General features: G+C 46.8%; 1 protein-coding gene across 1 annotated transcript in view; it reads right to left on the minus strand.

Moving 5' to 3' along the window:
• The window catches only part of SLC39A6 (solute carrier family 39 member 6), a 376,217-nt gene that overhangs the window by 214,830 nt on the left and 137,637 nt on the right, over positions 1-23,750 (minus strand). The gene's annotated exons all lie outside the window — the stretch shown is intronic.

A 23,750-nucleotide genomic window follows, 5' to 3' on the forward strand; every position in this document is an offset into this window, starting at 1 on the left:
ACGACTGAAAATTGAGCCATGGATTGGATTTATTAGCAATCTTCTGAAAGGAATCAAGAAATATATGAAATTCAGGGGCATAAAATAAGCCACCACAAACCAAAGCAGAACACTTAAATACGAAATGGTTTAACATCCAAGTAGAAGGATTTGGAACCTGGAGATCGGGTTCTAAATCGCTGCTTCACCAATGGTTTAAAATATTTTAAATTCTGGGCATATCACCATTTTCCTGTGCCTCACATTGAAACAAATATCCAATATGTTAAAGCATAACATTAAAAAACACTGTGTAGTTTGCGGTCTAGTTGTCCCTATTGCAATAATCACACTCTCTTCACATCATAACTTCAGTAATAGAAATCTCAAACTGACCTCAAACACCCACAGTACTGTTCTGACCCCAAACACATATGATCCTTTACTAATTACAGCACCTCACAATTTGACAAGCTCAAGAGCGAGCTTCTAGCAGAAAAGCCATACGGCCGGCAACATTTGCAATGCAGCTTCATTTCAAATGCCAACCAGTCATTACAATGCGGCTGTTTCCCCCCACATGCCATTACATCGCAAGTGTTACAACACATGTGATGTGTTACAACACATGTGATGTAACAACGCATAGCCATTACGACGCATGTTATTACATCACATGCGCTTTGACAACGCATGCGATGTAATGGCGATCCACCTCATTGGGAGGAAACTGAGGCTCTTCCGTTTCCTCACAACGAGGTGCACTTGCCCCTCAGCCGAAGTGAAGCAAAGAAGGAACCAGAAGAGAGTAACCACGAGGAGAGAGAGGTAAGGGGGATTGGGCCTGGGTGGGGTAGTGTTTTAGGGTTTGGGGTAGTGTTGTGGTGTTTGTGTAGGGTAGTGTTTTAGGGTAGTGTTGGGGGGCCGTGCAGGGTAGTGTTTAAATGTAGGGAGTGGACTGGGGTAGGGGGAGGGTCGTGCTGGAGGTAGTGTTTAGGGTAATGTGTTGTGTATGTAGTGCAGGATAGTGTTTTAGGGTTTAGAGTAGTGTGGGGGGCGTGCAGGGTAGTGTTTAAGTATAGGGTGCGGATTGGGGGAGGGTCGTGCTGGAGGTAGTGTTTTAGGGTACTATTGTGGTGTGTCTGTAGTGCAGGGTAGTGTTGATGGGTTTAGGGTAGTGTTTGGGGGGTCTTTCTTGGTAGTCTTGTATGGAGAGTACTGGGAGTCAGGGAGGGTCGTGCAGGGGTACTAAATTTGGGTTTAGGGCAGGGTAGTGTCACTTACATTGCATACTTTTACGATGAGTACAGCTTTACCACGCATGCCTTTGCGTTGTAATGGCATGCGTGGTAAAAGCATATGCGTGGTAATAGTATGCGATGTAATGGCACGTCGTAATTGCCACGCGTAGTAATACCCGCGTTGTAATGGCACGTGTGGTATTAGTATGCGTTGTAATGAGTCATATTCATTTCAAACGGAAGGAGTAAAGAGGAACAATGCCTCCTCTGTTTTTGAGATTTACTAAAAAACAATAAAAATAAACTTTTTAAAACCAGGGCAAGTTATTAACAAGATGACCTACCATTGTATGCGGGTATTATTAAACTGTTAGTCATCAATCAATACATGTACAATTAGTCATTTGTGGTATTCAAGGCATTAAAGAACCATGAACAATGGCAATATTACAAATAGGTTTATAAAATGTCATTTATCAGAAAAAGTGCTCAGTGCACAGGTAATCACGTGGTGTAGAAGACATAGTTTTTGTTAGATACAGAAAAAGCAGTGGGCCGTGCAACAGGTTGTCAAAGTTGCTAGAGTTAATCATAAACATCCAAACATAATTGAAATACACTGAGAGTCCATTTTAAAATGTCTACTTGCAAATGGCATTGACAGCGGTTCAACCTACAGTAATTTGGAAAGAATAACCATTGAACAATCATGCAACGTTGAACAAAACAATAATGCAATGCATGGGGCATTTTGTCGGGGAATTTTGATCTTACTTCTCTTTACTATGTTGCAATTATCCACATTCCTCACATTTTTTACTACTTTTTGAAATAAAAGCTGCATACACTCATTTTAGACTTAAAACCATAAGAACCAGAACCTGGATTAAAAGATTTGATCAGTAGTACTTTAAAGTTTTAAGAATCAGGAAAGGGTAATGCTTTTACACAGCCTAGCCTGACAATCAATAACTAATTTGTTCAACTGCTTTCTGAATTGTATCATATTAGGCCAATAATGTGTGACCGACAATGCCTCAAAAAGATAGGCAGGTAAAATGGGCAGTTTTTCCAAAGTGAAAATCATTGCTTGTGAGACCACTGACAATGGACAGGTTGTCACTCAGTTGTTTCAGATAACAGTTATATTTCTAGTCCATGTTCAACTCTCTTGTAGTTTTCGGTATCCAACAAGAGTGATCTAGTTAAGGTTTATTTGGAAAGTAAGAAATGGCCCGATGAGGCTACTGCACACCTACAGCCCTTGATAAACCAGACATTCGGACAGCAGACAAACACTGCACATTTGGGCATCAGGGCCGGACTGGCCGTAGCGGGCAATGGGGGTTTCCCCGGTGAGTCACCAGGGTGGGGGCTGGTTTATGGCCCCTGGGGGTCAGTTTTTACCGGGGGCCGGCAATATCGGACCCCAGTAATAAAAGAATCTGAAACCTGCCCAGGCAAACAGCTCGGCCGCATCACCCCACCCCCATGGGTAGGGGTGGCCGAGCAGTTTGCCAGGGCCAGTTTTGGTTCCCAGTCCGGCCCTGGTGGGCATACATAAGCAAGACTTCAGCTTAAAGTGAGACATCAGCAATGCATGCCTAAAGAAAAGTCCTCTTGCCATGAAGGTCTAAGTTGAACTGCCTCCGTTTAAGAATAAGCAACAGTCAGCACCATTCATCAAAGGCTCAAAATAGGCGCTGCACACCTGACTCCCCCCTATTTCTACCACAGCCACACTTCATCAGGTTCAAGTAAGCTGTTGATTTCACAAGAAAAGGACAACATTGCACTATAAGTGGGCACTTTATATATAGAAAGAAAAGGGGGGAGGGAGAGAGATGGCAGCGGTGTGTAAAAATGGCCGCAACCCTCTAGAACTCGAAGGGGCACAACACCCCCCTTAGGAAATTTGTTGAAAATCAGGCATCTCCATCCTGCATTCAAGTGAGAGAAACGAAATAGGGACCAGGAAGAAGGAGGGTCTGGTCCTTTTGTAGCGCCTTTGGGGCATCTTAAAGGAAATCTGCACAGTGAGCAGAACTCAAGATAACAGCTCAGAGCCGCACAGTTATTTTATAACGTTTGCCCGAGTATAAAAGGAATTAATTCGAACATTTAAACCCTGCTCACTACCTCGGTAGCTTAGCATAAGTAGTAAGGCTCATCTCAGAGGTAATGTGTAAAGTATTTGTAAAGAGTCCACAAGAGTTTAGAAAAACAGGCAATATTTATCTGAATAAAACAAGACCAAAATGACAAAACTCCAACATTCACAACTCAAGATATCATTTTTAAAAATTAAGCAAGGTACGTCCATGGAAATATACGGATGCATTTGTTTTAGCACAAAGTACTTTAGATGCGTCAAAAATCAAAGATGGTGCAAGGCCGCAGGGGAGGTGAGTTGCCACAAAATAAAAAAATCAACAACAACAAAAAGAAATCGATGCACCGGTTCCTTCCTACACAGGGGAGGTGATGCACCTGTTCCATACTGGCAGAGGAGGTGATGAGTCAGTTCCTTACTGCTAGGACGAAGAGGCGATGCGTCAGTTCCTTATGCTAGCCAGGGGAGGTGATGCGTTGGTTCCTTACTGGCAGGGGAGGTGGTGTGTCTGCTTCAAAACTCGCGTCCTGGGTTCCTCACTGCAGTGTCGATGAACAGTCGGCATTGAGGGACGATGCATCAAAAACCCAGACGTGCTGCGGCAATGCAGCACATCTGGATTCTTCAGCCATAAGCAGATGCTGCGTCAAAGTTGGAACAGGTGTCACAGACATCGGTGACACGGTGCTCGGGACTCACGCCACAGCGCTTGTGTCCGTGAGTGTAAACAGGAGACCGGGAACTTTCTTAGAAGCCTGAGGCCCCTTATCTAAGCAGCGGGGGCTGTTTGGTGTTGTTTACGCTGCTTGCTGCATATTAGGGGATTTCCATCGCGCTGTCAAGGCGCCCTGCCCGAAAGCCTGGACTCAAAGTCCCAGAAGGCTCTGGGCTCACCACACCTGCTCCGGGGACAGGCAGGCACCGCCGGCAGCACAGGCGCACCTGCTTCAAAAACCTCGCCGCACCCGCTATCGCGGGTGCCGCAGCGCTTGTGTCCGTGAGTGTAACCAGGAGACCGAGAACTTTCTTTGAAGCCTGAGGCCCCTTATCTAAGCAGCGGGGGCTGTTTGGTGTTGTTTACGCTGCTCGCTGCATATTGGAGGATTTCCATCGCGCTGTCAAGGCGAACTGCCCGAAAGCCTGGAGTCAAAGTCCCAGAAGGCTCTGGGCTCACCACACCGGCTCCGGGGACAGGCACCGCCCACAGCATCGCTCTATAAATCCACCTGACCATTTCCGCTGCGCGGGAGCGTCCCGGGAGAAGCCTGGGACAAGGGCGGGACCGTTTGCGGCCGTCCGAGGCCGGACGAGGCTGGGCTGGGCCACCCCTCTAACACCCGGTCAGGACACCTGGGAACTGCTTCTGAGGTGCTTCTAATTATGCATATTTTATTGGCCAATTGATTTTAACACTTTACAACCTTAGTAGTAGGACGTTTATGACCCCAAAATTGTATCTCTTGTTCTTAGTTTTTGTGATTATTTTTGGTGCACAAGTATTGGGTATAGTGCATTGTGGAACCTTTCAATACATTGTAGCTATGAGTGATAAGGGTAAAATGTCTAAGTCCGCTTCCTCTCGCCGTATTACTAGGCTTCAGGTTGCTACGGCACAACCCCTTCCAAGTCTCACTGCCATTGATAAAATGTTACAGAAGACTAATGGAGTTGTGGCTTCTGCAATAGAGAATACGGAGAGGCGATTATCTATCACTCCCGCTATTCCCTCTCTTCAAGCTGTTGGGGATTTTTCAGCTGGTACAATTAATCCCCCAGATTTTAGTTCTTCTATTATGTGCTCTTTTGCGGATATGCCCTGTGCGCAAATAGTTCAAGATGTAATTGATATCCCAGAGGCCTCTAACTCTCCCCCACAAGCTGTAGCTAGAAAAGCCCCTAAGCCCCATATGAGAAGTAAGAAAAGTAAAAATAAAAAACTGGTTAAAGCATGTGCAACTGTATCGGATGATGTGGAGCCTGTCGCGGGTCCTCCCTCACACAATCTGGGAACTCCAGTCTGGGTGACACATCTATCTGATTTAGAAGCCCATATTGAGCAGATCATTGGTTTTTACTTCAAACCACTCTCATATACGTTAGATAGACTGATTTCTACGATTAATAATGCAGGCTTAGGGGACGGCCCAGTTGAGTAGCCCGCCAGGGAACCCCAGTACCAGTAAGCCTACTGTTATTCCCGACCCAAAAATATTACCAGGTAGCAAAAATATATCAGCCCCACTGGCTCAGGGAATTGCTAATTCCACCCATGATTCTGTATTTCCTTTGACTAGTGCTGGAATAGCTGAGAAGGGGAAAAGTACTGTGCTGGGGGGGTCTACAGAAAACAGAACAGTTGCAGCAAACCGCCAACCCAGATCTAGTAGAGTTAGCCCGGAGGAGGGGCCCCAATCAGTTCTGTCTAACCTTGACCTTCCGGCCGAGTCCCTACCATATGCTGTGGTCCTTGCCCGGGTTCCCCCACTAAGCCAGGGGAAAAGTGAGGATCACACTGAATTAAAAAACAAATGGCTTAACTCAAACAGGCCACTTCCCCCCAACACCTCTGGTGAAATACTGTATGTAAGAAGGGTGGACTGGATAGGAACTGGGCCTAAAACTATAGCGGGAAACTGTGTAGTAATTAATTTTAGGAGTACCTGGGCAGTAGAATACATTTGCAACAGGTCGCAATTCTGGTCACACACCCAAATTTTCCCTCTACATTTATCATACTTATACCCCACCCCCATTGGAGACCTGGTCAGAGGAGAGGTATCCGACAGGAGGAGGGCCATATCATTGTGCCACCAAAAACTGGACAGGGAATACCACCTTGGGAGGCCTACCAACCGCATTCCTTTTCACTCTCTAAATTCCCACAAAGGAACAGGTACAGCGTGCTGGAACAGGTCGAATGACGCCGGGTGTGGCAGAGTCCCTTACCCCAAATATGTAGCGGTCAAGGGGAATTGGTAGGTAATGTTGTCTGTAGTACCCCTCAGGATCAATTAAGTATTAGCACAGATAGTGTAGAATCAATCCAAAGTGGGAGAGACCGGAGTAAGGGAGTTATACCTGATGCCCCTGCAATGAACCAGAAGGTGATACAATTGCTCTCCTGGAACATTGCAGGGTTACAAAAAAAAGTGGTCCTACCAGAATGGAATAACATCATCGACAAATTTGACATCTGCATGTTTCAAGAGACATGGAGTCTGCTCCCCATATATAAATCCGGGTATTCTACTTTTTATACCCTTGCAATACGTTCAGGGAAGGGCAGACCAGCAGGGGGCCTCCATGTTTGGATTAAGATTGCATTAAACTGGAACTCACCAGAGGAGACGCTTTGAAGGAGAGAGGTTTCTGTTTGCACAGCGCACTTTTGGCGGCATTTGAGGCTTCGAGGCTTCCAGCTAACGACTCGCCGCACCCGCTTCGCGGGTGCCGCTTCGCGGGTGCCGCTTCGCTGGGGAGCCTTACCTCCAGCATTCTTGAGGGCGGATTCCAGAGGCTGCTAGCAGGAAGGCGGTAAGGGGCGCGAGGCACCAGCGGGGCTGCGAGCGTGCAGGGACTTCATTTCCCAGAAGTCCCTGCGAGACCAAGGAAGAGCTTCCGGTCCGCTCTCCCTGCTGGCCCGCCCACCCGCCCATCTAATGACCATTTAAGCGTACCTGCAACCCTTGTACCGTGGGTCACTCACCAGAGGAGACGCTTTGAAGGAGAGAGGTTTCTGTTTGCACAGCGCACTTTTGGCGGCATTTGAGGCTTCGAGGCTTCCAGCTAACGACTCGCCGCACCCGCTTCGCGGGTGCCGCTTCGCTGGGGAGCCTTACCTCCAGCATTCTTGAGGGCGGATTCCAGAGGCTGCTAGCAGGAAGGCGGTAAGGGGCGCGAGGCACCAGCGGGGCTGCGAGCGTGCAGGGACTTCATTTCCCAGAAGTCCCTGCGAGACCAAGGAAGAGCTTCCGGTCCGCTCTCCCTGCTGGCCCGCCCACCCGCCCATCTAATGACCATTTAAGCGTACCTGCAACCCTTGTACCGTGGGTCACTCACCAGAGGAGACGCTTTGAAGGAGAGAGGTTTCTGTTTGCACAGCGCACTTTTGGCGGCATTTGAGGCTTCGAGGCTTCCAGCTAACGACTCGCCGCACCCGCTTCGCGGGTGCCGCTTCGCTGGGGAGCCTTACCTCCAGCATTCTTGAGGGCGGATTCCAGAGGCTGCTAGCAGGAAGGCGGTAAGGGGCGCGAGGCACCAGCGGGGCTGCGAGCGTGCAGGGACTTCATTTCCCAGAAGTCCCTGCGAGACCAAGGAAGAGCTTCCGGTCCGCTCTCCCTGCTGGCCCGCCCACCCGCCCAAACCGCCACCTACATAATTTCACCTCACTCCCGCAGCGCGGGACGCAGCGTGGGCGAAGACGGGGCAAAGACTGGGCCGTTTCAGGCCGTTCCAGACCGAATAAGACCGGACCGGGCCATCCCCCTTGGTTGTGGTTTATTCCAACACGTAGCAAAACTTGTCTATATTTTAATTTCTTAAGGGCAACATTGGAATCCTTCATCATGTCTGTTCGAGCCACACGAAGCAAAACCACAAAAAACGGCAAAAAGGTTACTGGGACACTTGATGATTTTATTACACGGACAAGCCTGTCTATAGATAACGAGATCACTAAACTCCAGCACAGAGTTTCCTTAGAGCTGGAGTCTGCTAGGAAATTGTCAATAGAACTGGCACTGAAAAAGAAATCATCCTTGGGTCATATTGCAACCTCTAAAACGCCAGAGCGCGTTACTAGCCCTGTCCCCATAATCGCCTTGGCTGAAATACACTCTATTAATGAGGGGGCAGCTTCTGCTGACATCCTAGAAGTAAGCAGTAATGATGTAACTGATAGCATAGTTCCAGAAAACACCTTACCCCCTGAACCCTCTATTGAATCCAACCAGGGGGTCATAGTACTGGAGGGAACTGGCCCAAATGCTACTTGTGACAATGCTAAACCACCACCTAAACGCAAACGCAAAAACCTTTCAGTCTATGCTAGAAAGAAGGCCAAGGTAGCATCAAATCAAACTTTTTCGGGGGGTCTTGAACAGCCGACCATTAGCACAACTGCAGGGACTGATCCTATTGCCCCTATTAACCAATGTAGCACGGACAATACAGGGCTGTCCAACCCGATACAAAGCACGGATACCCAAATAGAAGAGGGTGAGAATATCTCTACATCTAGGTATTCTACACAAGGGGACAGGGAAGAATTTTTGAAAATAGTGTGGGAAACGCTTAAAGTATTGTTGAGGCCATTAGAAGTCAGGTTAGCTGGTATTGAAAATCAACTACTTGAGGTAGAGAAGAGGGTTATTACGTTAGCAAGTATAAGCCTTAATGGCAATGGTAATGACGGGCCCATACATGTTCAAACTTTACCAGTGGCTGCTACCCCAAATACTAACCCATTTAGTGTTCTAAAACAAAAAGAAGGGGTAGCCAAAAATAAAAATTCTAACTTGAAAGCCACCACCCAAGCAGCACCTATTTCTATAGTTCTGAATGGGCCACTGGCAAACAACACTGCATCTCAGTCTTCTGGGATTGCTCAAAGTAATAAACCACAACCAGCAAATGCCTCCACAACTAATCCTCTGGCCACTAAATCTTCTGCCCCCCAGAAGCCAGTGGAGATAACCAGACCCCACCAGGGCTCTAAGAAACCCACGCACGATAGGTCCCAAGCACATAGAACTGACTCATACAACCATCAGACAGCGTACCCCAAAAATAACTTCAGGGGAGGATATATTGATTTGCCACCAGATGCCAGTCCATTTGTTATAGTCCTCACTGGTGTCCCCGAATTACAAAGTCACAATGAAGAGAACTTTGCTTCACTAAAAAATAAGGTGATTTATTGGTTAAATTCAAATAAACCGATTCCAAATCACATGAGAAGCAAAATTCTGATGGTACGCAGGGTACCATGGGTTGGACAAATGACTAAGTCAGTTCCGGGGGACTGTATAGTTGTCTCGTTTGAGGAACCGCATAGTGCGGAACAAATCTGTGCATGGAAATCTTATGGGGACACATTCCCTATTACAGCTAGACCCCTTTCTTTTTTCTACCCTCCTCCCAGAATCCAAAAGCAAGGCCCTGGTTGGAACACCCCTAATCTGTTTCATGGTTATGCACCAAATACAGCCAGACAAGCAGAGCTTAATGCGTGGTCTGGGGTCCCAACGTTCAATAGGTTTAGCTGTTTGGACGCGGTGGACTGACTGGAAACCATGCCTAACTGTATTCCTATGCTCTATGACTTGTATTGCACATTGGGAGTGGGGCAGGATCTTCATAGATCAGGGATAATTAATCCTCATAACCAAATTAGTTCTGAAGGAACTTCAGCCATGCCGATGGAACGTCATGGTGAAATTCCTACTCGCACAATAAGGGCAGTGGAATCCAATGTTGAGAACAAAATAAATAATACACACTTTACTACTGCTACACCATCCCTAGTAGTGCCCACAGCTAACTGTGACCCTTCCAATAAACCATTAATTCCTGAACTGAAATTTTTATCCTGGAATATTGCTGGAGTTGGAAAAAACTTGAAGGACCCTGATTGGGCGGATTACATTGACTCTGGTGAAATCTGCCTTTTGCAGGAAACATGGGCCATGGAAACCCCACATAGGATGGGTTTTAAAACTTTCGATAAAGTGGCAACTCAGTCAGAGAGGGGAAGACCTGCGGGGGGTCTTATCATCTGGATTAAAATCACACTATCTATAAAAGCTGAAAGCATAGATACAGGAACTCCGGATATACTAGCCTTAAAGATCACTACTGCAATGGGGCACCAATACTATATTATTAACATTTACAATAGACCCATAGGTCACTCTAGGGTTTCACCCACGCTGGAAATTTTGGATTCATTCCTTAAAACAGTAGTCGGTGATGTTCCAGTAATAATGGGGGGTGACTTGAATTGTAATTATGAACCGATTCTTGGCATTACTGAGGCTCTTGAGGATGAAGATCATGCCTATAACATCCCCCAGCTCGAGACTGCTATACACGTCAAGTGCACTACGTTAGCCGCTCAAATTCTAAGGCTAACAGTTGAACATGGTTTACGAGCTTGCAATGGCCGCCTTCCATCTGACCTATCCAAACAACCAACCTTTGTAAAATCTGTAAGTAGGCTTGATTTTATTCTTGTATCACTAAGCATTTGGCACTTTATGATGGACTTCAGAGTATCTAACAGGGTTGAGAGTGACCATTTTCCCCTGGAACTGCACATTGAAGCGCGTATGTTTAGTGACTCTATGCCCACTGAAGTTGCAGATGCTCCATGCAAATCTGTTCACGTTAATAATAATAGACGTGCTCTAAAATGGCCGAATCTACTATCAGATTGCACAACTCTTGCAGCTGTCTATTCTCTCTTTGATTCAACCTTTAGCCCCATAGCTGGCACTCCCCTCCTATCTGAGAACTATGCACATTTTGTTAAATTGCACAAAACCTTCTTTGACAAACTCAAGATTCACATGTCTAAAATGCCAAAGAAGAACCAGCAAAATATAAGGATGGGCTGCCATGGGAAGCTTTGGTTTAATCGCTCGTGTAAGATGGCCAAAAGGAGTCTTCTAACTGCAATAAAAGAGGGCTCTAAATTGGATGTCAAACTTGCAAGGGAAGAATACAAGCACGTCTTAAAGGATTCCAAAAAAGCATGGGAAGAGCTTCTTTGGGCAGATATGCTGGCTGCTGCCAAAACAAACGACAATGTTGGTTTTTGGAGGTTGGTTGCTAATGGGGGGCATGCAGGAAGAGCAGTTAATGACACTTTCTTGGATGAACTAACATGGGTAAACCACTTCACATCCCTGTACAAACAATATGACAGTGCTGCTGCTGAGGACACTTGGTCACCTCCACCCCCTGAATGCCTTGATTTCACCTTGGAAGAAACCACGAAGGCAATTAATGACCTAAAAAGCAGTAAAGCCCCCGGTCCGGACAAAATACCTGGCGACCTTTACAAACATGCAATCGAAGTCTGGGCTCCTTACATCAATTATTTATTTAATGTTTTATCTATTGATTGCTCCTTTCCTGAAAGCTGGCGTGCAGCAGAAGTTGTGCTAATTTTTAAAAAGGGTAGTAAATCCGATCCCTCTAATTATAGACCCATTAGCTTAATGGACACCCTGCAGAAACTCTATGCCAAACATTTATTATTTAGAATGAATGATTGGCTGGAGGAGTCAAATATATTCACTAAATTTCAGGCAGGCTTTAGGTCTAAGACCAGTACACTAGACCAGGTCTTCAGATTCTGTTGTATTTACTGGAAGTACATACATGTTAGGAAGGGTCATTTGTATGTAGCATTTGTTGACCTTAGAGCTGCATTTGATCTTGTTCCTAGAAAACTGCTCTGGAGTTCCTTAAACAAAGCCGGGATGCCAGGGTGCCTGTTAAGCCAGATAATTGAGTTACATGCTAGAAACCACGCCAACATTAGATGGGGACCAAATGGCGAACTGTCCCGCGATATTCCAATCGAGCGCGGAGTTCGTCAGGGTTGTGTCCTGGCCCCCACTCTATTTTCCATATTTGTTAATGATGTTCCTGAACATCTAAATGCCTGTAACAACGATTCACCTCAGCTGAATGGAGAGAGAGTACCTGCGTTGCTCTTCGCAGATGATACCATCCTCATCTCCCAGACTAAGAGGGGCCTCCAGATACTCTTAAACTCATTCAGTGGTTACTGTGAAAAAAAAGGCCTGGAAATAAACACTAACAAAACTAAATGTATGGCATTAAACCCTAGCAGACCAGATAGAGGGATTTTAACTCTTAATGGACAAACTCTTGGGGTCGTTGATAACTTTTCTTACTTGGGGGTGGTAATTGACTCAAAGTTAACATGGAAGGCCCAACTTGAGAAGAGTAGGGTGGTATATGCTCAAAATGTAAAACCCATTATGAGTAAATTGAATGCCAGTGTAAGCAAGAGTGCAACACCTGCTCTTGAACTCTTCAAATTTAAAATCCAATCTGCCACTCTATACGGGGCTGAAATATGGGGTCCCTGGGCCAGAGAGTGTTTCCAAGGATTGGATAATAAATTCATGAGATCTATTGTAAGAGTTCCTACTAGCACCCCCCTAATCCCACTCCAATTTGACCTAAATTTTAAACGAACTGATCACTTTACAATTCTAAGACCCTTGATGTTCTGGATTAGAGTTTGGTCTACCCCAGAATTGTTGGACTATAGGAACTGTCTCCAAGAGGTACTAAACCTCGACACTTTTAATTCCATCCCATGGTATGGGCACATACAAAAATGGTTTAGACTGCTGGGGTTGCATTCCTTTTGGGAACACCCGGAGAACTTGCCACCATCTGCAAAAACCATGGTGAAGAGAGTTTTTTGGTCCTATATGAATAACAAGGTTGTATATGAGAGTAGAACTGGTACTTTAATCAACGATTTTTTATTGTTTAAAGCTGAACCTTGTTTTGAAACATTTCTGGACGAAATTGAGCCTCCTGTGGCTAAGACCCTTTACCTGAAATTCAGATACGGGACTCTTATGCTAACCTCTAACCTTGAACGATGGTCAAAGAAAAATGCTGAATGTACAACTGACAATAACAGAATATGTCCTATGTGCTCTGCTTCTTGTTTGGAGAATGAAATTCACATGCTCTTTGTATGTAACGCTTACACAAAAGCACGGAAAAAATGGTTAAAACCCATGTGTGCTCTCCTAGGAACTAGAAGCTGTCATATTGCATATAGGATTGTCAAAACAAATTCTGATCAGTTCATTGTGTTCAGTATTAGCAGGTTTTTAACTTCAGTTTTCTTTATTCGAAAAAAATTGGGTCTAATGCTTTGAAAATTATGATAGATTGTCCAAAGAGGTATACTCTGTGTGCATTTCTGCTGCTAAATTGAATCGTGCTAAATGAAATATTTTTGGTGACCCTTTTTAAGGAAAAAGCCTATGCATGTTTTTTATGAATTGTTAATTGGAATTCAAATTCTTTTAAATTCGTGTATGTATATTCATGTGTCTTTTATGGCTATTTTTGCCGAAATAAAGATTTTATAAATAAAATTAAACTGGAACATCACGGTCCACAAATCAGCATCTGAGGATATTTTACATCTTTCATTCCAAAGGCAAGATAGGGACAGCAAGATAGATCTGTATAATGTTTATGCAAGGGGATCTGCTGGGGCCCAAATGTCAAACACAATAACAGCTCTAGAGTCAGAAATAGCTAACAGACCTCTGCTATCTAAAACCATTGTAGGAGGTGATTTTAACTGCACCTTTGAACCCCTAAGTAGGGATGATTCCCTGGGGATAGAGGATGAAGACTCTAGACGGTTTATACCGGCCCTGACGCTAGAACCAATTAAAAAATTGTCCCTCAGGGCAATCCAGATCAATGCCCTGACCCTGGAATATAATCTGAGAGCGCTAAATGGAAGGACAAGCTCTGATCCAGACGGGGCAAACACCTTTAATAGGCTTATTGGCCCATCAAGAATAGACTACATTTTACTGGACATCGACCTGTGGCGAGATGTAATTGATATGGAGGTAATACCTTCCCAGGATAGTGACCATAACCCCTTGTGCATGAAGTTAAGGTGGGGCCCAAAAAATGAAATAAGAATCAAAGCCCCCCTAATGCAAACTAAGGAGTTTGTTCCTTTTAATTCCAACTGCAGACTAAAACGGGAAAGGGTCCAATCCATGGCTGTTTACCAACTGATTCCTAATCTGCCTCTACCTCAGGAGTAACACTTAGCGCCAGGACACCTACGGGTAACAGAGCGCTGTACAAATGCCAAAAATAAATAAATAATAAATAAATAAATCCCAGGAAGGGAATCTGAGCAAGATTAGTGAGCACTTAGCAGAGATGATCGCTGACCTAGAGCAACTTGCAGTTGAACCTGTAAGTTCACAGGGCCTTTCATTCCCACTAGTGTACAAAAGCGCAATAGAGAAAGTGGGCCAATACTTTATCATACAGGGTAGTAGTGGTAGACAGAACCATACTCAGGTAAAATCAAGTAATCCCTGGTACTCGGCAGATTGTAGGGATAAAAGGAAGGCGCTAATTGCAGCTTTGCTTAAAAAAAATCCTTCACTAGTTAGAGCGGCTAGGAAGGATTATGCTAGGTCCTTAGTGCTAGCTAAACGGGAATGGGAAGAACAACATTGGCAGGATCTTAAAACTGCTTCCCAGATGAAGACCTCTTCCCTGTTCTGGGATTTAATTAATAAAGCCAGGAGAGGGGGTGCAGAGCCCATCTCGAATCATATAACGGAACAACAGTGGCACTCACATTTTTACGAGTTCTACTGCGGAGAAGCTGAGCCATGCGCTCTACCATTTGTGCTTGATAGGGTTGGTAGAGCACTTATGGTGCCCGAAGACCCCTTCTCCGTTAATGAGGTAAAAACGGCCATTAAACATCTGGCCCCAGGAAAGGCGGCAGGGCCCGATGGGCTCCCCGGGGATCTCCTTTTAAATGACCCTGCAACATGGGCAAAGATCATCTCCCTAATAATGAACCTGATTTCAAGGGGCCACCCAGTCCCGGATTCTTGGAAGGGGGCTGAGGTGGTAATAGTGTTTAAAAAGGGGGGGAGAGATGACCCTGCCAACTACAGACCAATCAGTCTTATAAACGTGATCCAGAAAGTGGTTGGCAGGGTCATTATCTCCAGGGTAGGGTCCTGGATTGAAGAGGCGAACATCCTTTCCCACTTCCAAGCGGGATTTAGACAGAAGGTGGGCACGATGGACCAGGTCTTCCGATTTTTTGCTATCTATTGGAAGACCGTGACCATCGGGAAGGGTAGCCTGTATTTGGCGTTTATAGATCTTAAAACAGCTTTTGATCTAGTGCCACGCTCCAGGTTATGGAACGTACTACAAACAATGGGGTTCCCTTTCACCCTCCTCGAAGTCATTATGAAATTACACGAGGGGAACTATGCAAGGATTCGATGGGGATCTCAGGGCCAGCTAACAGAGAGGGTGGCTGTGAGAAAGGGAGTCCGCCAGGGATGTGTGAAGGCGCCGACTCTGTTCTCCCTCTTTGTGAATGGGGTGGTGGACCATTTGAGGGAGGACCCAGCCGACGCCCCATCCCTGGCGGGGGAAAAAAACACCTACCCTACTCTTTGCGGACGACACCCTCCTGTTTTCTAAAACCCCCTCTGGCCTTCAAAAGCTGTTGGATCGCTTCAGCTCATTTTGTGAGGACAGAGGTCTTACCATTAATACCTGTAAGACAAAGCTCATTGCCTTCTCTCCTTCTATGAGATTTAAGAATAATGTCTCCCTTAATGGCACCACATTGGAGTTGGTAGACTCATTCGACTATTTGGGGGTAAGGGTTAACAGTCGGATGAATTGGAGGGACCATTTGGCCAAAATGCTTTTAAATCACAAGCGTGTATCTGGAGCGATCCTGCGGGAGCAGCGAGAGTATGAGCAAACCTGTAGCTCCGGCCCTCTCTGTGTATGAAGGTCAAGCTCTGCCCTCGGCACTTTATGGATCAGAGTTGTGGGGGTTCGAGAATACTTCTGACCTTGTGAGATCGGAAAATACTTTTTTCCGAGAACTGGTGTCACTCCCCACCTCCACTCCGTTAAAACCATTACGACAAGATATGGGTAGGCGGTCACTAAGTGACATAGCTTGTCTGCGCCCATTACTTTACTGGGTACGACTAAGGAGGACCCCAGAACTATCAAACTATGCGGCTGTCTTGGACGAATTAATCTCACTCAATTTGAGTAATAAGATCAAGTGGTTAAATAATCTTAGACAGCTGGTCATAAAATTAGGTTTGCATGAAGTATGGGCCAGCCAAGCACCACCCCCCAAGCAAGTAATGAAGAAATTATACTGGATTGGGTACTGGAGGAGGACCTATGTAGAGGGAAAGGGGGTACCCTCGCAGAGCGCTTCTTAGAGTTTAAACCTGGAAGGAAACTTGAACCGTTCCTTGATTTTATACAAAAACCCCTGGATAGATTACTCTATTTAAAATTAAGGTTCAGGACCCTCCCTCCCGGTGAATGAATTTACGGCAGGGTGGAACAATTTAAGCTCTCCGGCTAAATCTTGCCCTGGGTGTTCTGCCCCTAAGGAGTCCGTGGCTCATCTCCTCTTTGCATGTCCAGCATATAGGGGCGCAAGAAAGACATGGCTAAAGCCAATATGTAAGGAGCTGGGCCTTAGGTGTCACCGGATGGCCCTGCGGGTATTTATTACGGATACTTCCTCCCTAGTCTTGATCTGTGGAGTAGCAACATTTTTGGGTAGTGCATGGCAGACTTGCATGCGCAGGATAAAGCACATGCCCTAATAGATTATTCTTTTTATGGATTTTTGGTAGGTTGTTTTTATGTGACTATATACTTGTGTTTTTATCGTAGATATTACTCTTTTTAAAAAATGTGCGTAAATTTTTGTATTTTTAATCTATAGCTGAATGTATGTATTGATTGGTGGTTCTTTTTGTACTGTAATAAATGTAAACTTTTATGATAAAAATGTTATCGAATAAAGTACTACTACTACTACTACTACAACTACTACAACTACAACAACAACAAGAAATCGATGCACTGGTTCCTTCCTACAGAGGGGAGGTGATGCATCTGTTTCATACTGGCAGAGGATGTGATGAGTAAGTTCCTTACTGCTAGGAAGAAGAGGCGATGCGTCAGTTCCTTATGCTAGCCAGGGGAGGTGATGCGTCGGTTCCTTACTGGCAGGGGAGGTGGTGTGTCCACTTCCAGACTCGCGTCCTGGGTTCCTCACTGCAGTGTCGATGAATAGTCGGCATTGAGGGACGATGCATCAAAAACCCAGACGTGCTGTGGCAATGCAGCACATCTGGATTCTTCAGCCGCAAGCAGGTGCTGCGTCAAAGTTGGAACAGGTGTCACAGACATCGGTGACACGATGCTCAGGACTCACGCTGCAGCAATTTTTCTGATATGCTGCAACGGCAAGCTGGGGCTTGCGGTGAAAGTTGGGGGTTGATGCTTCTAGCAGGAACCATGCTTTGGTGCAGGTAGCAGCAATGCCTCTATCCTGTGAGGTAGTGGAGAGAACTATCCACTCTCATGAGAGTGCTCTTCCCTAAGGCAGAAGAACTTGGACAGACCATCAGCGTTGGTGTTTTCTATTCCAGGGTGGTGTTCCACCATAAAGTCAGTTTCCGGGAGATGGACCACCTCAACAGTTTTGGGTTCTAACTCCTCATCTGCATTAACCATCTGAGTGGCCTGTGGTCTGTCTGAACCCGGAAGTGAGTCCCAACAAAGTAGGGTCTTAGCTTCTTCAGCGCCCAGACCACAGCAAAACATCCCTTTTATTTGCGCTCCACATCGGTTCCTGATGAGAACACTCCTTCTAATGAAGGCTACAAGTAGGTCTAGGCACTGTTCATTCATCTGTGAAAGCACAGCTCCCACACCATGCTTTGAAGCATTAGTCTGCACCACAAACTCCTTGGATAAGTCAGGAGCCTTGAGCAGGGGCGTTGTGCAAATGGTCTTCGTCAGGTCGTCAAATGCAGTCTGGCATGCCTCAGTCCAGATCACCTGACATGGCTGCTTCCTTGAAGTCAGCTCTGTCAAGGGGGCGACAATGGTGCCATACTCCTTGACGAATCTGCTATAATACCCAAAGAGGCCTAAGAAGGCTCTCACCTCTGTGTGGGTCTTGGGAGGTGCCCAAATGAGAATGGTGTCAATCTTGGGTTGTAGGGGCGCCAGCTGGCCGCTCCCTACCTGGTGTCCCAAGTACACCACAGAACTATGCCCAATCGGGCACTTACTGGCCTCGATAGTGAGGCCTGCGCTCTGCAGGGCCTTCAACAACTCCTGAAGATGCTACAAATGGTCCTCCCAACTGCAACGTTGTCAAGATAGGAGGCAAGGAAGTTCCCCAATCCAGCTAGGACCGGATTGACCAACCTCTGGAAGGTGGCAGAGGCGTTCTTCAACCCAAAAGGCATAACCCTGAAATGGTAGCGCCCATCTGGTGTTGAGAACTCTGACCTCTCTTGTGCCCCCTTGGTCAAGTCAATCTGCCAGTACCCAGACGTTGAATCAAATTTACTGAAGAGGGGAGGAGCCAAGATGGCGACCGGGACGGACGTGTAGTCCCTCGGCTCCGAGGACCATCTCCTTCTTTGTGACTATCCTGCCGGCGATCCTGCGTTAAGAAGGCACATTGCGGAAGCCGTTATGCTCCGACGGCCCGTGGGGAAATCCTGAAGCCTGCGCCTCTTTGCAAACGGGAAAGTCCGACTGAAGTTAGCGTCCAGCAGCGGCCCTCAGACCGGGGCCTCGAGTTGACACCGGGGCCGGCTGCCGAGTGAACAACACCGGGCACCAGCAGCTGAGTGGAACCGGTCGGACCATTTGTGGGAGACGCGGCCGGATCTGGACCGCGCACCCCCTTGGACAGCAGGTACAGAGTTGATTGTGCCTGGCGCTTTTGTCTGGAGGGATTGCATGACTACAGGAACCCGTACTGTGGGCTGCCGAGTGACTGCCTGAGCACTGCCCCGCTACTAGCGGGAGGTTCCCGAATTCTTCACCCGTTCGACATCGGACAGGGCGGCTGGTTTAAGGGAAAATGCCTACGGCCACTTCTTGGATCGGTTTGCCGCTCATTTCCAAAGCGTAGACCTAATGCTCATGGTGAGCAGCCTGGCCCGACCCGGAGAGTTTCCATTTGAGACCGCGAAGCGCATAATGGAGTGCAGGCTTGAGGAGCCGGGGCCATGGAGCGATCACGGACGTGTGATGCTAGGGGACATGATTGGAAGGGAGCGTGGATGTGATCAGGGCTATGGCGATTTATTGGCGGCTATTGTCTCCCTTCATCACGATATGGTGTACTCTGTGCGAACCCTGACCAGTAAGGTTGACGATATAATGATTACACAGGGATGCTTGAAAATGGCTGACTTGCCGGACCACAGCGGCATTTCTCGTTCCACGTCTGCCTATCACAAGATGGCGGCCTTACGCAACAGTGACGGCTTTGAGACTCCGGGTTCCGAGGCTGCTCTTGCAGCGGATGATGTCTGCCTGGACCGAAGTACAAACCACGGACTGCGATCATGAAGGGAGTCTTCTCCCCACGTCTTGCTCCCTGTTACCATGGGATCGCTCCAGAAGGGGCTGGACATTGAGACTTTCCTCCCTGGCTCGGCTTCACTTTATACTATGAGGGTGGCGTACTCCTGGCCCAGAATAGGAACATTGGACCTGAGTGTACATGATCTGGTTGAGTGCTTGTATCAAGGAGCCCCTTTTGGACTACCGTTCGCGCCTTTCTGGGTTACCATTGCTAGCAGTGGTGGGAGAGAGAAGACGGGACAGGGATGAACGCTTCTTATCGCTGACTGATAGTTTCCTCGTTGCTGACCGAAACAGATGTGGGGCGTGCTGATTTCTTGGATAACGCAATGTGCCGACTTCGTGCTTTGTACATTGTTTGCTAGTAATGCTATTTGTCACCGGACAGTATATCCTGTGCTAATATCGAACTATGGTAGGAGGACGCCGGGGGACTGGTGGTGGGCTCCTCCCCGCTTCTCTTTATTTCATTATAGTTATAGGTTAGGAACCTTTTCTTACTTTCTATATTTCGGGACTTCTTTTAGTGGGGCGACAGGCACACTGCTAGGGGGGGGTAGGCCGTAGCCAGCTGCAGGGGTGCAGGGTGGGGGTGGCAGGTGGGGTTTTTATTTATTTCTCCTTTGTTCTATGGGCCTTCTATCCCTTTTTTCTTTTTCTTCTGGGTTTAAACGTTTTTCTTCAGTGTGGCAAGTGGTGGTTCCGGTACTTTTAGCGCATTGTATGCTTGTCTCTCCTGATCCCTTCATGCTGGAACCATTGTGCTGTCCTAGGACATCCTGACACCGTTTCTCCTTCAGAACTTAACTTTTAAAACTAGACCTCAGTACCTTTGTAATAGATTCTTCGCGCTTTGCCATACTGCTGTGTAATACATTTGTGAGCCTTCTGGCGTTTTGTTTTGGCTATGTGTACGATGTACTATCAATAAAGGTCTTCCAAAAATTTGAAGAAAAAAAAATAATTTACTTAAGAACTTAGCAGCTTTCAGCCGATCAATGAGCTTATCAGCTCGAAGAATGGGATGCGCGTCAGTCTTGGTGATGGCACTGAGCCCACAGTAGTCCACGCAGAACCACAGTCCAGGAGTGGCACATGGGGTGCAGCCTTTTGAACCAAGACCACTGGACTGGACCAAGGACTATTGGAGGGCTCAATTACCCTAGCATCTTGAAGAAGTGAGGTTCTAATTACAGCACACCAAATAATTTAGAATCTTTCAGTCTTTGTTTGCGTATTGCACAAGTGAAAACTCCAACTGTTGTAACCAGTAGAGTTTACAGGAAGACACAACATTCGAACAACATAAGGGTTAATTAGTAATCCAATGTGGAGTCAAAAAGAGTCCTCTTCAGATATCGTTATTTATGTTTTCTCCTTTATTCAAATTTCATAAAAAGCAGGTTCTCCCAGCATAAACATCGCCAACACGTGTTTCGTCTCCCACAGAGACTTCATCAAGGCATACAAAATAGTAGGAAGATGTCTAGTAATCCGCCCAAGAAGTGAGGACACAACGTGGTGTATTATTAGTGGGATACCCGCCAAGTAGCAGCAGCGCTCGTAACAAGCTTCGTGGCCCGCAATAACAAAAACCTAGCATCTTGGAAACCTCTTCCTTAATGCTAACCTTCACTCAGTCAGCCAGTAAATCTTGTGCTTCACAGGTCGGCTATCCCCAGTAGCGATGTCATGAGTGCACCAATGGGTGACTACTGGGATGAGTGAAAATAGAGTTGCAAACTGTCCAAGCAACTGGCAACAGACACTGCCGCTCTAGGGTCCGTGTAGGGGAGAGGATTACACCCTTCACTGACCCATCTTGCTCTCCGGGAAACAGAAGGTTGCAGAGAGGTTCACTATACTCTTCCGCCCCAGCATGAGCAGCCAAGAGCATGGTTAACTCAGACCTCTCGAAGTGGGGTTTGAGGCGGTTCACATGCAGGAACCTCAAGCGGTTCCCAGTAGTCTGCAAGTCCACCAGGTAGGTGATGTTACTATTGCACTCCTTCACCTCAAATGGGCTAGACCACTTGTCTTCTAGAGCGCGGGGCTCAAAAGGTTCGATCACCCTCACCGTCTGACCAGGCTGAAACTCAACCAGAGTGGTATTCTCATCCCTCTTAAACTCTCTCACCGTGTTGGGTTACTTGCCTGCTTTGCCTGTATCGCCTGATTAGTCCTGGGGAGGACTGCAACGCCTCACTTGCCGCCACATCTGCTGCTAACGCTGCAACCGGGACTACATTTCCCAGCGTCCCTTAGTGGCGCCTACTACCGGCGTCAGGGCAAAGCGCCAGGAGGCGCTTCAAAACCGCTCGAGGGCTCCCGCAGCGCGGGACGCGTGCGGGTGGACCCGTCCGCGCCCGTCGAAGCCAGGAGGAGGCAGGGCAGGGCCACCCCGCTTTCCTTGGTCATCCAGTTTCTCCAAGGACTTGGTTAGTGGTTTTCGAACTTCATCATTACCCTTCAGACCCTATTGCCCTTCAGACATTATTAGTATTCTATTGATAGCTACTAATTATGAGCAAAGGCAAGGGGGTAGGGAGTCCAGGGATTGTAAGAACACTTGACGCATTTCTTATGCGGGCGGAGTCTGTTCTTATTCACGAAATTGGCTCACTCAAAGGAGACTCTCCTTAGATCCTCGTCGAGCCTCCATTGAAGTCCCCCTAGCTGGTCCCCTCTTAATCCCGGATCCACCTACCGACTGCACGCCGCAAGTGGCTTTCACGTCCCCAGTATCCTTAGCTAATGACCCATCCATCTTAGCTAGTGTCCCTACTTCCACTCCCTCCCCTCCGACGAAGATTCTCACACGCCAGCAACGATCAGTCCAGGCAAAGGAAAGGGAGGGCGCCATTACAACTACGAAAAGGAAAGCGCGTGCACTGCCCTTAACCATACACCAGGCTAGTAAAATGGCAAAAAATACAGGGGCGGCTCGTGGCAATAAAGGGTGCTCCCAAGTGACCGTAGATACAAGTATTTCCAGTCCAAATGACAATACAGCACAGGCCCACTCTCGACAGGTGTCTTGTGACTTTGAAGATCATATCCTAGCCAAACATGAATTAAAACTTGCAGCAATGATCGACCCTTTATTAATTACGTTTTCAGACATTGACTCAAGATTGAATAAAATTGAGCAACATCTTTATCTTCCTAAACCCACCTCATGTAATGGAACCCCCAGTGGTTCCAATGAACCTGGATTGGTATCAGTGCACGCAACCCAGTTGCCCACTATTGATGTTGGTGCTAGTACAAATATAGTTGTGCAAGTTCCCATTGTAAATTCTCGTAGAACGCTTGCCACTACAGCAAAGGCTGGCCCCTCGAGGGAATTTACTGGGGGTACAGATCAAGGGACGACCCGGGGTGGTTTGGCTAGCCCCTATGAATCCCTTAACTTACCACCCGAAGCTAGGCCATACACCATCATACTCTCCAATGTGCCTCCTCTACAACCTGGCACCAGGGAACACTGGTTATCGCTAAGGAACATAAATAACAGAACAGGGTTGGATAGCCACTTATTCCAGGAATTAAAAATGATCTGTAGAATTCCACGGATCGGGAAATCGCCAAAAACCAGTAGAGGTGATTACGTGGTGCTGAATTTTGGGTCCTCCCAGATTGTGAAAATTATCCTAGATAGGGAAGGGCAAGACATTTGAGTAGGGACGGTATTAGTATTTTACCATTGGGGGTTTTCGATCGTAATGGAAGGGGCGACCACTGGGATACATCTAATGCTTAGGGTTCATACGACTATAATGTACCTATTCACAATAGATTTGAGCTCCTTTCTAATCTGGAAGAAATAGACTGACTGAGTTGTTTATCCGTTTCTGAAAAAACCCTTCCCATAGTGGCAGATCTAGGAGAGGGCTATCAAGTACTAGGCCCTACCCCAAGCGATGTCGTACCTTCCCACATACCAAATGGGTTAACATTGGATATAAATCTAGACTTGCCTGGAAGTAGCAGGGAACTCAACTGTGGCACGGCATACATAAATGATTCTTTTGCAAACAAGGTTGATTCCCCTGTGCTAAGGTGTGGCCTATGCTACAAGTCGAGAAATAGAGATCCCAACGATGATATTGTTTGCCCAAAACTAGCTTCCTGGAACATTACGGGGCTTGTAAACAAAACAGCCTCCATTGAAT

The sequence above is a fragment of the Lissotriton vulgaris genome, chromosome 4_1 (assembly GCF_964263255.1).
Source record: "Lissotriton vulgaris chromosome 4_1, aLisVul1.2, whole genome shotgun sequence".
Lineage (NCBI taxonomy): Eukaryota > Metazoa > Chordata > Amphibia > Caudata > Salamandridae > Lissotriton > Lissotriton vulgaris.